Source organism: Phocoena sinus, chromosome 12 (genome assembly GCF_008692025.1).
Source record: "Phocoena sinus isolate mPhoSin1 chromosome 12, mPhoSin1.pri, whole genome shotgun sequence".
NCBI lineage: Eukaryota > Metazoa > Chordata > Mammalia > Artiodactyla > Phocoenidae > Phocoena > Phocoena sinus.
The window spans coordinates 78,190,597-78,206,002 of record NC_045774.1 but is presented as its reverse complement, the minus strand read 5'-3'; positions in this window follow the sequence as shown (position 1 = coordinate 78,206,002).

The window sequence follows — 15,406 nt, the reverse complement described above, 5'->3', positions numbered from 1 at the left end:
GGTCACATTTTAAGAAGCAATTCTTTCATAGATATAAACCAAACAAAACATGTCATTTACCTAAGCAATTTATCAGTGGTAGCCCATATATATATATTTTGTGAGGGGGGCACACTGCATGGAGTGTGGGATCTTAGCTCCCCGACCAGGGATCGAACCTGTGCCCCCTGCAGTGAAAGTGCAGAGTCCTAACCACTGGTCCTCCAGGGAATTCCCTAGACTTATATTTTTAATTTGACAATTTTGCTGATTACTTTAGTACAAAAATGACTCACTACCATTAACTTTTTAAGAAAGAAAATCAATTCTAATAATGTATTCCTATATGAAATTTTATATGGTTGCAATCATGTCTTCTTCCCACAACTCAAGATTTGGGGAGAATATACAACTCAATCTAAATCACTGGGTTAGGGACTGTATTTGAAAGAAGGTACAATTTTTTCCTTATCACTTATAAAATTATTATCCAAATATACACCTAGCTAAATTTTATTTGGAGTTGAAAAAAAGACATAAAATATATAAGCTGGAGGGATCCCTGTCGCTTTAGATACTGCCTGATGATGGAGTACCCATGGGTCTGCATATAAGCATGTTAGTGAGAAGGCAAATGAGAACCAAGTTTGCACATTTCTCCTGTCATAGCAACTCTGGTTGGCTAGCAGAGCACTTGACTACATTGATTCATTACTTGTATTTATATGACCAGTGCCAATAGGAAGATTACCATATTGGCAGTACAAAAACACTCAAGTATTTGGTTTGGATGTATATATTTAAATATTTCTACAAATCAACAATAACAAACTCTTTCTTCATTTGTTTTCTCTCTTTACCCTAATTACTGCCCCATATGTCTCTTGGGGCTGCCTCACCTAAAACCATACGAAGCCTGTACTTCTGATTCTGTGTATTATAATGTAATTTTAATATGGAGAACCAGATGTTTTATTTCTGCTATGTCACTGCTATTTTTGATGTTAAGTAAACCTGTTCTAAATCTCTTTTAAAAATTAGGCCATTCTGGATTTCTTAATTTTTTTAAAATCAAAATGGACTTTTCTCTTGTTCTTTATCTCTTTGCTTCTTTTTCTTTCTGCTTTGATCTAATTTTCCTTTTCTTTTTTTTTTTCACATTTACTATGGTTTGCTTTCTCTTTTTTATTCCCTGAGGGGGTAAAATGCTCAGAGGGGCTTGTTTCTTTTCTAAACATAGTTTTCTCTTCTTTCTTTGCCTAACTCTCCATTTTTGTGGCTATATCAACTTTATATTTTCCTACAAACTATTCTGGATAATTTTTCTCCTCCAGTACTGTACTTGTTAGTTATTGCTGTATAACAAATTTCCCCTAAAATCGTCAGGTAAAACAACAATGACCGTGTATTACCTCACCCCATTTCTGTAGATTAGGAATTCAGGACAGTTTAGCTGGGTGGTTCTGACTGGGAATCTTTCATGAATTCCAGGCAAGATGTCAGTGGAGGCTTGACTGAGTCTGAAGGATCAACCTCCTGACTAGTCAGCGTTCTCCAGAGAACAGAACCAAAAGCTTGTAAAAGAAAACTTATTATGAAGAATTGGCTCACGTGATTATGGTGGCAGAGATGCCCCATGATCTGCTGTCTGTAAGCTGGACACCCAGGAAAGCCAGTGGTGTAATTCAGTCCCAGTCCCAATGCCTGAGAACCAGCAGTGGGGTTCGATGAGGTAAATCCCAGCCCAGTGGTAGGAGAAGAAGAGATGAGATGTCTCAGGCTTAAGTAATGAGGCAGAAAAAAGGGACAAATTCCTCCTTTGTCTGCCTCCTTGTCTAATAGATCCTCAACAGATTAGATGATGCCCACCCAGAGTGGAGAGGGAAATTTAATTTATTGAGTCCACCAATTCAAATTCTGCTCTCATTCAGAAACACCCACATAGACATACTCAGAAAGAATGTTTACCAGGTATCTGGGAATCCCTGATGTATTTAAGTTGACACATAAAATTAACTGTCACAACCAAGGAGGCTCACTCATATTCCTGACAAACTAGTTCTGGTTATTGGTGGGAGGCCTCAGTCCCTTGCGATGTGTTTTTCTCCGGAGGGTAAAGTTCCTCATTATATGGCCAGTCACTTCATCCAGGTAAGTGATCCAAGAAAGAGCAAGGTACAAGCTGCAATGTCTTTTGTGGCTTAGCCTCAGAAGTCACACTATTGGTTACCCAGGTCATCCCACCTCGGTGTAGTAGATACCACACAGGGTATGAACACCAAGAAGCAAGAGTCATTAAGAGCCATCTTAGGGGCTAGTTACCATAAATACACACACTATATGATTTTTCCTCATCTCATTTCTGATCCTTTGAAATTTTTCAGAGATAGTTTTTATTCAACGCTCACCTTCCTTTTCTTTCTAAATTTCATCTCCCTATAAAAACAAATCTATGTTTGCATTTGAAGATTTTGCAGTTGGCTGAACATTCAGTTATCCTGTAATTTGGATTGCTCAGTGTATCGCATTTTTATGGAAAGTGTGATAAAGCCATGTTTGCATAAAACTACGTTTTAACACAATTTTTGTAACCTTTTCCTGTCAGCATCATTATGGACTATTCTAACAATGCCAGCATGTTCTGTTTCCCACTGTAGCTGCTCAGCTTTTCTCTACCTGACCACTAGGCTGTCATTATTATTAATTATTATTATTATTACCATAGTGTACTCTGGAAGCATTCTTTAACAAAAAGTAACCCAGGGGCTTCCCTGGTGGCGCAGTGGTTGAGAGTCCGACTGCCGATGCAGGGGACACGGGTTCGTGTCCCGGTCCGGGAAGATCTCACATGCCGCGGAGAGGCTGGGCCCGTGAGCCATGGCCGCTGAGCCTGCGTGTCCGGAGCCTGTGCTTCGCGGCGGGAGAGGCCACAACAGTAAGAGACCCGTGTACCGCAAAAAAAAAAAAAAAAAAAAAAAAAGTAACCCAGATTCAGCTTGCTTTTTCCTGGCCAAAATCATTGAATCAGCTATTATTCAAGGAGTTCTGGTTCCTTTTAGTCGAGAAAAGCATTAAAGGCCAACATATAGGAGCCAGAAGAGCACATTTGGTTGCTTCAAAGGAGTCCTGGAGGTAAGCCTATTGTTGTTTGATGTTTACGGTTTCTTGTTTTTTGAAATTTTAGATTCTGTGATTATGTTAAAAATGGTTACAATCATGCTTCCACTTAAAAAAAAAGTTTCTTACTGTATATAAACCCCAGAAAGAATATATATGGATTTGATTTCACATGCAAGGGGCGGAAAGATAAGAAGCAAGAAAATGAAAATGAGATGACATGTACAAACCAGAGAGATAAGGACCAAGGGGAGGGCGAGCTGATAATTGCTGATGTCTCACTTGAAACGTAAAACATTTTTAGATGAAAGTCATTTAATTATGTGTGTCTTGGGTAAGAGGAGTTTGGAACTCCATGTCTTCCTTTTTGAAGCTACATGTTTTGGAGCATTCCTCCATTTTCTATCAAGACAGCCATCCTAAGTTTCATGGATAGTCTTTGAGTACTTTTCCCCCGATTGTGAGACTTAGTGGTTGGGAAGCCGTAGCTCTGAACTGACTCCATCATGTGGAGCTGTGTGACCTTAAGAAAGATATTTAAAGCCTTGAAACTTCAGTTTCCTCATTTGTGAAATAGGAATAATAATAACAACCTCATGGTGTTTTAAATATAAACACAACATAAAAGGCATTCAATTAATGTTGAAAGAATGATAATGTGTTGTATGTGTTATATTTTTTATGTGTTATATGATCAAGGGATTAGCATAGTTCCTGGGACCTAATACATACTGGTTTAATGCTAGCTTCTTATTATTAACCCAATCTGACATTTTTTATTACCAGAAACTTTTTGTTAGCCTTTTTTACCCCAAGTCCTTCCAACAGACTAATGCTTTACATTGTGGACATGAAGAACATTGCTGAACATACATTAATAAAGCTAAATAAAATTATTTGGTTGAGAAGGCAATGTGACTAATTGGAAAGGAAACTGGTTTGGGAGCATATTTACGAACTGTGTGACTTTAGTTAAATTATTAAGCCTTTCTAAGACTCATTTTACTGAAAAAAAGGATAGAAAAAACAGGATAATATCTATTATTAGTATTGTAGTATGGATTAAATGAGTAACCACATTGTATAGAAATAATTATTGTTATTTTTTCAAAGAATGGCCACTTCTCTATATAATCACCTCTCCATTATGCTAAACTTACCAGAAAATATAACCCCATTTCCCAACCTCAAATGCTAAAGAATCTGTGTCCTGTTTGTTTCCGGTGATCTCTTCAGTGACATTTGCTTTAAAGTGAGATTGATTCTATCTTGGTTTCTGTTTTACCAGTTTAACTTTTATTTTAAATAAGAAGGCTAATTTACATATCGCAGACATTAGGTTTCATTAATGTTTATCTGTAAGACAAGTAATGTGTTATTACCATTTAGGAATTAAGGGATTCAAATGATTATAGCACGCATACAGAGGGTGATCCTCTCACGTGAAGATGATTGGAGACATTGTATTAGCGTTCTTCTATTGACTGCCGTTTATCATTTTGGTAAGGCCCACATAAAGGCCATGTTTGGAATAACCAAAAGTAAAAATTACATGACTTGAAAGGAGATCTAGTAAGACCCCCCTCAATTTACAGACAATGAAACAAGACCAGGAGTTCATGTCATGTCTGCACTCCAGGGGTAAATTTTGTAGAACAATTTATTTTCAGTCTTGAGGATTTTTTGGCTTTGCTGTGTTATCCATATACTGAGTAGACTCAAGCCCCTTCTCCTGAACAGTTTTGTGCCGAGGGGGGCAATGTTAGAAAAAAATGATGGAAAGACAATGTCAATAAAATGCATGTTTTATAAGACAAAAACACAACAGCACTCCTTTTTCCTATTTTCAGCAGATATTTAACTTCATCAGTTATTTCAGAGGTTACCTTCTACTAATGTTAGGACTTAAAGAGAAGGAAGAAAAAGATAGGCTTATTTATTTATTTATTTATTTATTTATTTTTGCAGTGTGTGGGCCTCTCACTGTTGTGGCCTCTCCCATTGTGGAGCACAGGCTCCAGACGCACAGGCTCAGCGGCCATGGCTCACAAGCCCAGCCCCTCCGCGGCATGTGGGATCTTCCCGGACCGGGCACGAACCCGTGTCTCCTGCATCGGCAGGCGGACTCCCAACCACTGCGCCACCAGGGAAGCCCAGGCTTATTTATTTTTAAAAAAATAATTGGCCAGGTGTGATATGAGACAATTAATCCTGGAAGATGCTGACTATAGCAGAACACCTAAGCAGCTTCTGCAGTTTCACTGTGGGGAATATTTTTCAAGCACTGGATTCTTACTGTCCTTATGTTTTGGCCTCAAGAAAACAGAGGAAAACTATTTTTTTCTTGGAATAGTTTTGCACAGTCAGGAGCATAATGGTTTCTACAACTTCCCCAAAGCATTAAACATTACTGACTGAAAGATACAGAATGTCAGGCTAGATACACCACTGATTTTTCTAAGTTTAATAGTTCTTTTATTTTGATGGTAATTATTCTTGGAGGACCAATAGCATAGATGATGTACACATGAGGGTTCCAACCAACCATAGTGTTATATTAGCTTCAATGCCTTTCTAGCTGAGGGAAGTAAAGAAAAAGTGAAATGAGAAATATATGAATGTAATAGTCTACAAAATACCATGACCTATATTAAAGGACATGAAATTCATCAGAACTGCTTATGGGTGATATAAAAGAAAAAAGTTAATAAATACAATTTTTTAAAAACTAAGTAAAAAAGTGATTAAAAAGTGGTAACAGTAGCCCAGTGTAGCCCTAATAGTAGCAACCCAGTGTGCAAAATAATAGTAGCCCAGTGCAGCAAAACTCGGAAAGGATATCATAAGAAAAGAAAGTGATAAAGTCATATCCTTCATGAATATAGATGCAAAGGTCTTCAACAAAATATTAGTAAATTAAATCTAGCAATAGAAAAAGGCATAATACATCCTGACCACCTGAGATGTATTCCAGGAATGTAAGATTAGTTTAACATGTGAGACTTAGTCAATGTAATTCATAACATTAACAAAGTAAATTAGAAAAATCATATGGTCATATCAAAAGATGTAAAAAAGTTGTTGATGACATCCAAAAACCGTTTCATGAAAAAACACTCCGTAATATATGAAATAGAAGGAAATTTCAACCTGATAAAGACATCTATAAAAATCTTAAAGCAAACAGCCTACTTTATGAACACTCTTACAACTTCTACATGGTACTGGATATCTTAGCCTAAACGATGGGAAATAATACAATGAGAGGCATAACTATTGTGCGAGAAAAAGTAAACCTCTCTTTGTTCACAGACAATATGATTATGGATATTGAAAGCCAAAATATTAGAACTAACACGTGAACTCTGCAAGATTTCAGGACACAAAGTGAAATATACAAATAATTTGTATTTCCTTTTACTGGTAATTAATAAGTGGAAATAATATCTTAAAATAATATTTACAATAGCATCAAAAACCAAAATACTTAGGGATAAATCTTATAAAAACTTTGTAAGGCCTCTACCCCAAATCTGCAAAACATTGAACAGAAAAATAAATGAAAATCTACATTAAAAAAAAGTGATGGTAGAAATAGAGGGAAAGATCTGTTAGAAGAAAATTTGCAGTTAAAATTGAAATATGTGTATTTGATTAGGGGAAACAAAAAACAAACAATTTTAAAGTATTATGAGATCAAAATGAGATAAGATGATGAATGTTTACTACCAATACATAGAAATAAGGAAGCTCAAAACTCCTGTAGTAGGATTATTAAGTTCTTAAAAAGCCGACAGAGCATCCTACACAGAGTTAGCCACACTTGTTGCTTGTTAAATAAATAAAAGAATGAATAAGACCTTCTGTTGTAAGAGGCACTTCCAACTCCCCAGCTTTGGAAACTCTTAAAAGGAATAAATGCTCAGTTTATTGAATTTCTATGGTGTATAGTCAAATGTGCTAGATCCATGACATGTGTTATCCTTACAGCAATTGTATGAGGTAAGGTTTATTACTCCATTTAACAGAGACACATACAAACAACAAAATGTCTAAACAACAGAACTGAGAGGCAAAGTTTACCAAAACATAGTCCCAACCATCTCTGAACTGAACTTAGAGAGAAGAGAACGAAGCAAACCTTTCAGTCTCATTCATGCTGATGAGGGAGAGTAAAAATAATGCAGAAATATATAGAAGTAAAGAGGTTAAAACAAGCCTACTTTTTTTTTTTTTTTTTTTTTTTTTTTTTTTTGTGGTACGCGGGCCTCCCACCGCTGTGGCCTCTCCCGTTGCGGAGCACAGGCTCCGGACGCGCAGGCCCAGCGGCCATGGCTCACGGGCCCAGCCGCTCCGCGGCACGCGGGATCCTCCCAGACCGGGGCACGAACCCGCGTCCCCTGCATCGGCAGGCGGACTCTCAACCACTGCGCCACCAGGGAAGCCCAAGCCTACTTTTAAGAAAGGGGTTATCTAGCAATGGAACCCTAGAGAGGATCCCAATTCTCCTCCCCAGGCGTTGGCATCTGCTCCTCATGCCGTGAGTTAATTCTAGTGGAGAATTGAAGATGCTATCATCCTTATCCCTAAATGGGACTGGGTGGGGTGGGGAGAAGCTGGCACTGCTGACTGAGGTTGGGTTGGGGATCTGAACGTGGGAAGAACTGATAAAAGGAGAGTAACTGCTGCTGATCAGAAAGTTTCCCCTTTAGTCCATTTTGCATATTTTCTAATTTATCTGATGACTTGATGACCTATTTCTACTTCTTGTAACCCCATTTTACTCTAGGAGTGTCATTTAATAGCATTTCAAGAATTTTCCTACTTATTCCTTAATAGTTCTTTCAAGTGTTATCTATTCGTATGAACCGACCCCTAACTCCCCAAGATTTGCCATCCCCTCATTGGTGTTTCTTTTATACAGCGTATGCAACACCTTGTTCCAAATAGTTCAGAGTTCCTTCTCTTCCACCAGCCTTTGAACACTAGATGAGAGGGTATCAAGGTTGTCTGTGTTATCCTAGTGCCCAGGATATATTGTGGCAACTGTTCTAATATTAATACATATTTTGAAATGAATGAATGAATGAATAACTCATCATGGGAGCAATTTTTCTGCTTCTCTAAAACATGTTTTTTTGTGTGTGTGGAGGATCATTTTCATAGATGTAATATAATTTAAGTTCCAAATACAAATCTAGCAACAGCTAGTATTTATTGAGCCAGGAAGTATGTTAATCACCTTGAGGACAATACACTTTGAATTTTCACAACGAGCCTATGAACTGGTGATAATTAGCTCCATTTTATAGATGAGAAAACTAAGGCTAGAGAGATTAACTAAATTGCCCATGATTTTCCAACCATAAGTGACAGGATTTAACAAGATATACAAAAGATGTCACTGTGGTAATTTAAATCTTCTGGACTCTGATTTATGTCTTACTGCTAGGACTTTTCAGCTTTTATCTGCTGATTTTGTCGGGGTAGCTTGTCTCCAAAGATGGCAACTATCACTAACTTCCCTCTCCATTGAGAAGTGAGATCTATTTCTTCACCCTCTTGAACCAGGGCTGGCATACCTTTTTTTTTTTTTAACATCTTTATTAGAGTATAATTGCTTTACAATGATGTGTTAGTTTCTGCTGTATAACAAAGTGAATCAGTTCTACATATACATACATCCCCATATCTCCTCCCTCTTGTGTCTCCCTCCCACCTTCCCTATCCCACCCATCTAGGTGGTCACAAAGCACCGAGCTGATCTCCCTGTGCTATGCAGCTGCTTCCCACTAGCTATCTATTTTACATTTGGTGGTGTATATATGTCCATGCCCTCTCTCACTTTGTCCCAGCTTACACTTCCCCCTCCTCTTGTCCTCAAGTCCATTCTTTACATTGGCATCTTTACTCCTGCCCTGCCCCTAGGATCTTCAGAAGCATTTTTTTTTTTTAGATTCCATATATATGTGTTAACATACGGTATTTTTCTCTTTCAGACTTACTTCACTCTGTGTGATAGTCCATCCACCTCACTACAAATAACTCAATTTTGTTTCTTTTTATGGCTGAGTAATATTCCATTGTATATATGTGCCACATCTTTATCCACTCATCTGTCAATGGACACGTAGGTTGCTTCCCTGACCTGGCTATTGCAAATAAAGCTGCAATGAATATTGTAGTACATGATTCTTTTTGAATTATGGTTTTCTCAGGGTATATGCCCAGTAGTGGGATTGCTGGGTGATATGGTAGTTCTATTTTTAGTTTTTTGAGGAACCTCCATACTGCTCTCCACAGTGGCTGTATCAATCTACATTCCCACCAACAGTACGTGGGTTCCCTTTTCTCCACACCCTCTCCAGCATTTATTGTTTCTAGATTTTTTGTTGATGGCTGTTCTGACTGGTGTGAGGTGATACCTCATTGTAGTTTTGACTTGCATTTCTCTAATGATTAGTGATGTTGAGCATCCTTTCATGTGTTTGTTGGCAATCTGTATATCTTCTTTGGAGAAATGTCTATTTAGGTCTTCTGCCCATTTTTGGATTGGGTTTTTTGTTTTTTTGATGTTGAGCTGCATGAACTGCTTGTATATTTTGGAGATTAAGCCTTTGTCAGTTGCTTTGTTTGCAAATATTTTCTCCCATTCTGAGGGTTGTCTTTTCATCTTGTTTATGGTTTCCTTTGCTGTGCAAAAGCTTTTAAGTTTCATTAGGTCCCATTTGTTTATTTTTGTTTTTATTTCCATTTCTCTAGGAGGTGGGTCAGAAAGGATCTTGCTGTGATTTATGTCATGGAGTGTTCTGCCTATGTTTTCTTCTAAGAGTTTTATAGTGTCTGGCCTTACATTTAGGTTTTTAACTCATTTTGAGTTTATTTTTGTGTATGGTGTTAGGGAGTGTTCTAATTTCATTCTTTTACATGTAGCTGTCCAGTTTTCCCAGCACCACTTATTGAAGAGGCTGTCTTTTCTCCATTGTATATTCTAGCCTCCTTTATCAACAATAAGGTGACCATATGTGCATGGGTTTGTCTCTGGGCTTTCTATCACGTTCCATTGATCTATACTTCTGTTTTTGTGCCAGTAACACATTGTCTTGATTACTGTAGCTTTGTAATATAGTCTGAAGTCAGGGAGCCTGATTCCTCCAGCTCCTTTTTTCTTTCTCAGGATTGCTTTGGCTACTCAGGGTCTTTTGTGTTTCCATACAAATTGTGAAATTTTTTGTTCTAGTTCTGTGAAAGATGCCATTGGTAGTTTAGGGATTGCACTGAATCTATAGATTGCTTTGGGTAGTATAGTCATTTTCACATTGTTGATTCTTCCAATCCAAGAACATGGTATATCTCTCCATCTGTTTGTATGTTCTTTAATCAGTGCCTTATAGTTTTCTGCATACAGGTCTTTTGTCTCCTTAGGTAGGTTTATTCCTAGGTATTTTATTCATTTTGTTGCAGTGGTAAATGCGAGTGTTTCCTTAACTTCTGTTTCAGATTTTTCATCATTAGTGTATAGGAATGCAAGAGATTTCTGTGCATTAATTTTGTATCCTGCTACTTTACCAAATTCATTGATTCGCTCTAGTAGTTTTCTGGTAGCATCTTTAGGATTCTCTATGTGGCATACCTGTTTTGATCAAGAGAATACTGCAATAGTGATGCTGCTTCAATTCCAGACCTAACCTCTGAGAAGACTTGCAGTTTCTACCTCCTACCTCTTGGAGCTCTGGGCTCTCTTATAAAAAATTCAGGCTGCAGAGGGAAGCTACATGGAAGATTAAGGAGGCATCAGGCATGTGAGTGAAGAGGTCATTGTGGATGAACATTCCAAATGAACCTTCTGATAACCACAACCCCAGACTCTAAGGGTGTAAAACTGCATGAGAGATGTCAAGTGAAAACACCAGCTTAACCTGGTCAACCCAAAGAATCATAAGAGATAGTAACAAATTGTTGTTTTAAGCCCCTCAATTTGGGGGTAATTTGTTACATAGTCTTATGTAACAGAAACAACATATATTCTTAAATTCAAGTTTAATTTAAAATCACAAGTTGTAGTGCTCTATTCTTATTTTTATACTGTTATAATTGTTAGTATTCTGTAACTATTACTATGTATATCTCAATATTTTTTTCTGTTTTTAATCTAAAGATCAATGGCAGACCAAACTTCTGCAATGCATTGAATTTTATATGGGTGACCCAGCAAAAGCACATCTCAGATGAAACTAATATAATGTTATATGCCAATTATACCTCAAAAAAAATTTTAAAGTACATCTCAAGAGTCTTCCCAGGATCTGAAAGTGGAGATGTGCCTCCTTGAATGCTTTTTTTTTTTTTTTTTTTTTTTGGTGAGAAAGTTGCCATGTCACCATTACTAAAGTCATTGAAACAGCTAATGTAAATTAGTGTTATTTAGTGCTATGTTATGATTCATGACTATTGTCCAGAAGCAAAGACTACTTATCACATTTACTCATAAAGCTATATCTTCATTTACAGTTTCAGTTATAATCATTTGTTCATTTATCCTGGCTTATTAAGCATTATCCAAGAGATGATCTGCTTGGCTTCAGAGACGTGTGACATTTGCCCAGATATGGATTTCCTGTCAGTGGCCGGGTCTGGACTCCTTACATTTGTATATACTGCTAATTGCTTTTCAACTGTAGGCTCTTACTGGAGTTTATTTTATTTTCCAAGAAAGAGCTCTATAAAGCTTTCTTGAAAATTAAGAGAGATACTAATTGAATGTTTATTAGCTTGAAATTCCCAGTATTTTAAGATTTTTTTTACATACAAAAATGGGCATTTCATAATACTACATTCCGGATAGTTTAAAATTCATGCCTGACAATAACCTTATGAGGTGGTTATTGCATTTTTACTGAGTAGGAGAGTAGGGCTAGAAGTTAAGTGACTTACACTGTCTCAGAGTTAGAAAGTAATTCTGCTGGGATTTGGATCCAGGACAGCTTACAGAGTCTACTAACTCCCACTTTTGTCCTCTACAGGAATGAACTATTACTTATTCTCTACTCATAAACATATGTTTATCTTTAACTATTATAAATTTTTAACCACATTTAATATTTCAAGGTTGATGTGGTAAATTAATCTGTTACCTCTGAAAGTGGAGGGGATATGGAGAAAAAAGGTAATATGTTGAAATAGCAAAGGCTGGTTCACCAATTACTGAACTTTTCCTATAATGTTTTTCTACCAGGTAATCATAATTTCTCATCAGCTTGGCTTTCTCAGTAAGACAGAGAGCATGCACGTGCTTGGAAGAAAACAAAAATGTAACAGAAGAACAGACATAAAATTGATTAGAGAGGCCTCAACACAAATTGGACTAAACTGAGAAGAGGAAAATCCAACATGAATTTGGAGGGCAAGATTTGTAACGTATGGTAGGGTGTTTTTAATCCAACCTTCAAATAGTGGTCACATCACAATGAGCTCTCTACTTGCAGCTCTGATCCTAATGGGCCAAGTACATTTAGTGCCTGTGGACCACGGAGCATGCCAACCATGCCAAAAAGAGAGAAAAACAGCCAGATCGGTTCAGTTCAGCAAGACAAAACACAGTCGTGTGGTTGTCACTGAGAGATTCCCTAGAGAAACGCCTGCTCCAGGAGCTCCTGTGAGAGCTGCAATGTGACTGCATTGCTATTTCATTTTAAATCTAGTTGAAGCACTGTGCCAGGGGAGAAATGCTGTGGGGAGCAATACTTGTCATTAGAGGAATAATAATAATAATTGTTGAAATTAATAGTGCTCTCTTAATTTAGGAGATTTATCCTTGTGGCATACTGTAGCTCCTAAATGTAGCAGCCTAGTTCAGGAACTCTGTGTCCAAGATGATATAGATTTATTTATTACTTACTAAATATTCATATTCATCTCCATTTGTCACTCTATCTAGTGGCTGATTTATTCAGCTCATTCGTGGCCATTCTGCTCCAGTTACTGTCCCTAAGATTAACCCACTGAGCCAAACCTGGATCTTCTTCCTAAAGTTATATCTGCAAGTCCAACTGACTCAGATTTCTCAGACAAACCTTCAAGCTTCCATTTGTTCTTCCTGGAATGGACTCTCTCTCAATTTGTCCAGACAGTGAACACTTCAGAACTGGCAAGAATCAGAGAAAAATGGTCTACATTTAATGTAGCACTTTGTTCAGAATTACTTAACAAAGAAAACTCTCATGACCAACCATATACACTCCCCACTCACTCCCTGTTACTCTTCTCTGCTTTGTTTTTCTCCATGTCATCTCTTAACATATAGCCTAATTCACTTATTTTGCTAATTGTCTTTTATTCCCTAGGGTTCTTTAGAATGAGGGCAAGTATAATTGTTTATTCACTACTGTATCATCAGTATCTGACACACAGATATTTGTTCAATAAATAAAAGAACTAACGTAGAGGTCTATTTCGTTACCTGCAAATTTTTTATAATGATAGTATAGGTATCTCGTAGTAGCCAAATCTTTTTCATTCCTACAAGAAGTGTTTTATTGTCGATTTTCAGAGAGCAGGAGCCTATATTCCATTATTTTTATTGGGAAAGTCATGATGGGTTCCAAGCCACATTCTTAAATACCTAAATAACAGTCCACAAATGACTTCTGGATAACATCAAGCACTGAAAATACAAAATATCTAATTACTTGAAAAGTAATAAAGTCATTGGAGTAGACAATGTTACTCTGAGTTTTCTTTTTCCACTGCAAGGAGCTAGTACTCCAATGCAACCATAGAGCGAAACAATATGTTAAATATGGAAAAGAAACTGACTAAATTGAAGTCTGTTGGTAGCGCCCTCCCATACCTGACAAAAACAAATAAGAATCCATGTCAGCATAAACCTCTAAGTAAAAGGTAGAGAAGACAATAGCAACTATATGTAATAAGTTTTAAAAACTTAACACGTCATAGTCCTATCAGGAGAACAGCAGAGTTAGAACTGCAGTATGATCCAAGTTCTCTCATGAGAAGCACCCAATTTCGATGTCTGCTGATACGCACATGCAGTTTTGTTTAGGGATGTTTTGATTTTGATAGTGAATATTTGGTAAAATTTTTGGCGAATCATTATGGTGAATGGATGGTGAGATTTTGAATAACAAGAGCTAATTTTACATCTCTTGAAGGGTTTTTAAGAATTAAATGAGATCTTCCTTCTCCATAAAGACCTGACCTTATTAATTATTCATGTATAGCAATACACATTATTAAGTTTGAAAGAAGTAGAAAGATAGATATAAATGTTGTCATTAAATTCACCACAAATTAATGATATGCCTATTTTTGCTTGTGAACTTTCTTTCCTGCCTGTCAGCTGTTTTTTTCTGATTCAATAATCCTACAATTGACCAGTTTGGAGAACATGAAATAGGAGAGAGGCTTTCCAAGCTGTCATATCAAAGTACCATTCTAATCAACCATGAGTAAGCAACTTGCTGTCCTACAGCTGCAGTGATGACCATTTTTCCTTGTGACTGCTCTTAATAAGGTTATTATGTTATATTGATTTGTCTGGTACCTAAAATAATTTCAGTTTTTACGTTTCAAACCCAAAACTGTTACCCCAGGGATTGAAAACTAGTTAAATTGTTAATTCCTGGTTTTAAAACTTTGAGAAGGATTGGTATTCTATTTTGCATATCTCAAATCCCTCTGCATTATTTCAGATGCCTAGTCTATAACAGTTTTGTGTATGCAGCTTTGCACTTATGGAAATATGTACCTAATTTGAAATTAAATAAGTACTGTTCCTGTATCATAGGTAAAAAATATGGCTGGCAAGCTGTTCTCAGTTTTATGGAGTCTGTTGTTGCTACTGTAAAGCTACCTGCATATCTGGCTCAGTTGATAATGACAGAAATAAGAGTAAACTTAGGAGTCTTATGCTACCTTAGAGTAGAATTTTATTTTGATTTTAGCAAACAATACCTACAAGCAAACTATACAAATACTTTTTTTTCTGGTAAGTATTTAGTTTTACTCCTTTAGGATGGAAAATCGTTGCAGCATTCTGTATATACTTAATTTAGTAAAGGGTACCTCATTAGGCTAAGAAACGAACCTGAAAAAGTAGACCAGTCAGTCTTATCCTAATACCGATGACTTCTCTAAAAATACTATCTAGTTACAGTCAGATTAGTAATTAAAACTAAAATTTGTATTCATATTATCATTTCGTAAATATAGCTGTATTTTTTAGATTGCTAGTTTTTAAAAAAGTTGCCTCATGCACTTTTGAGCTCAGTAATATATATTTTGGATTTAC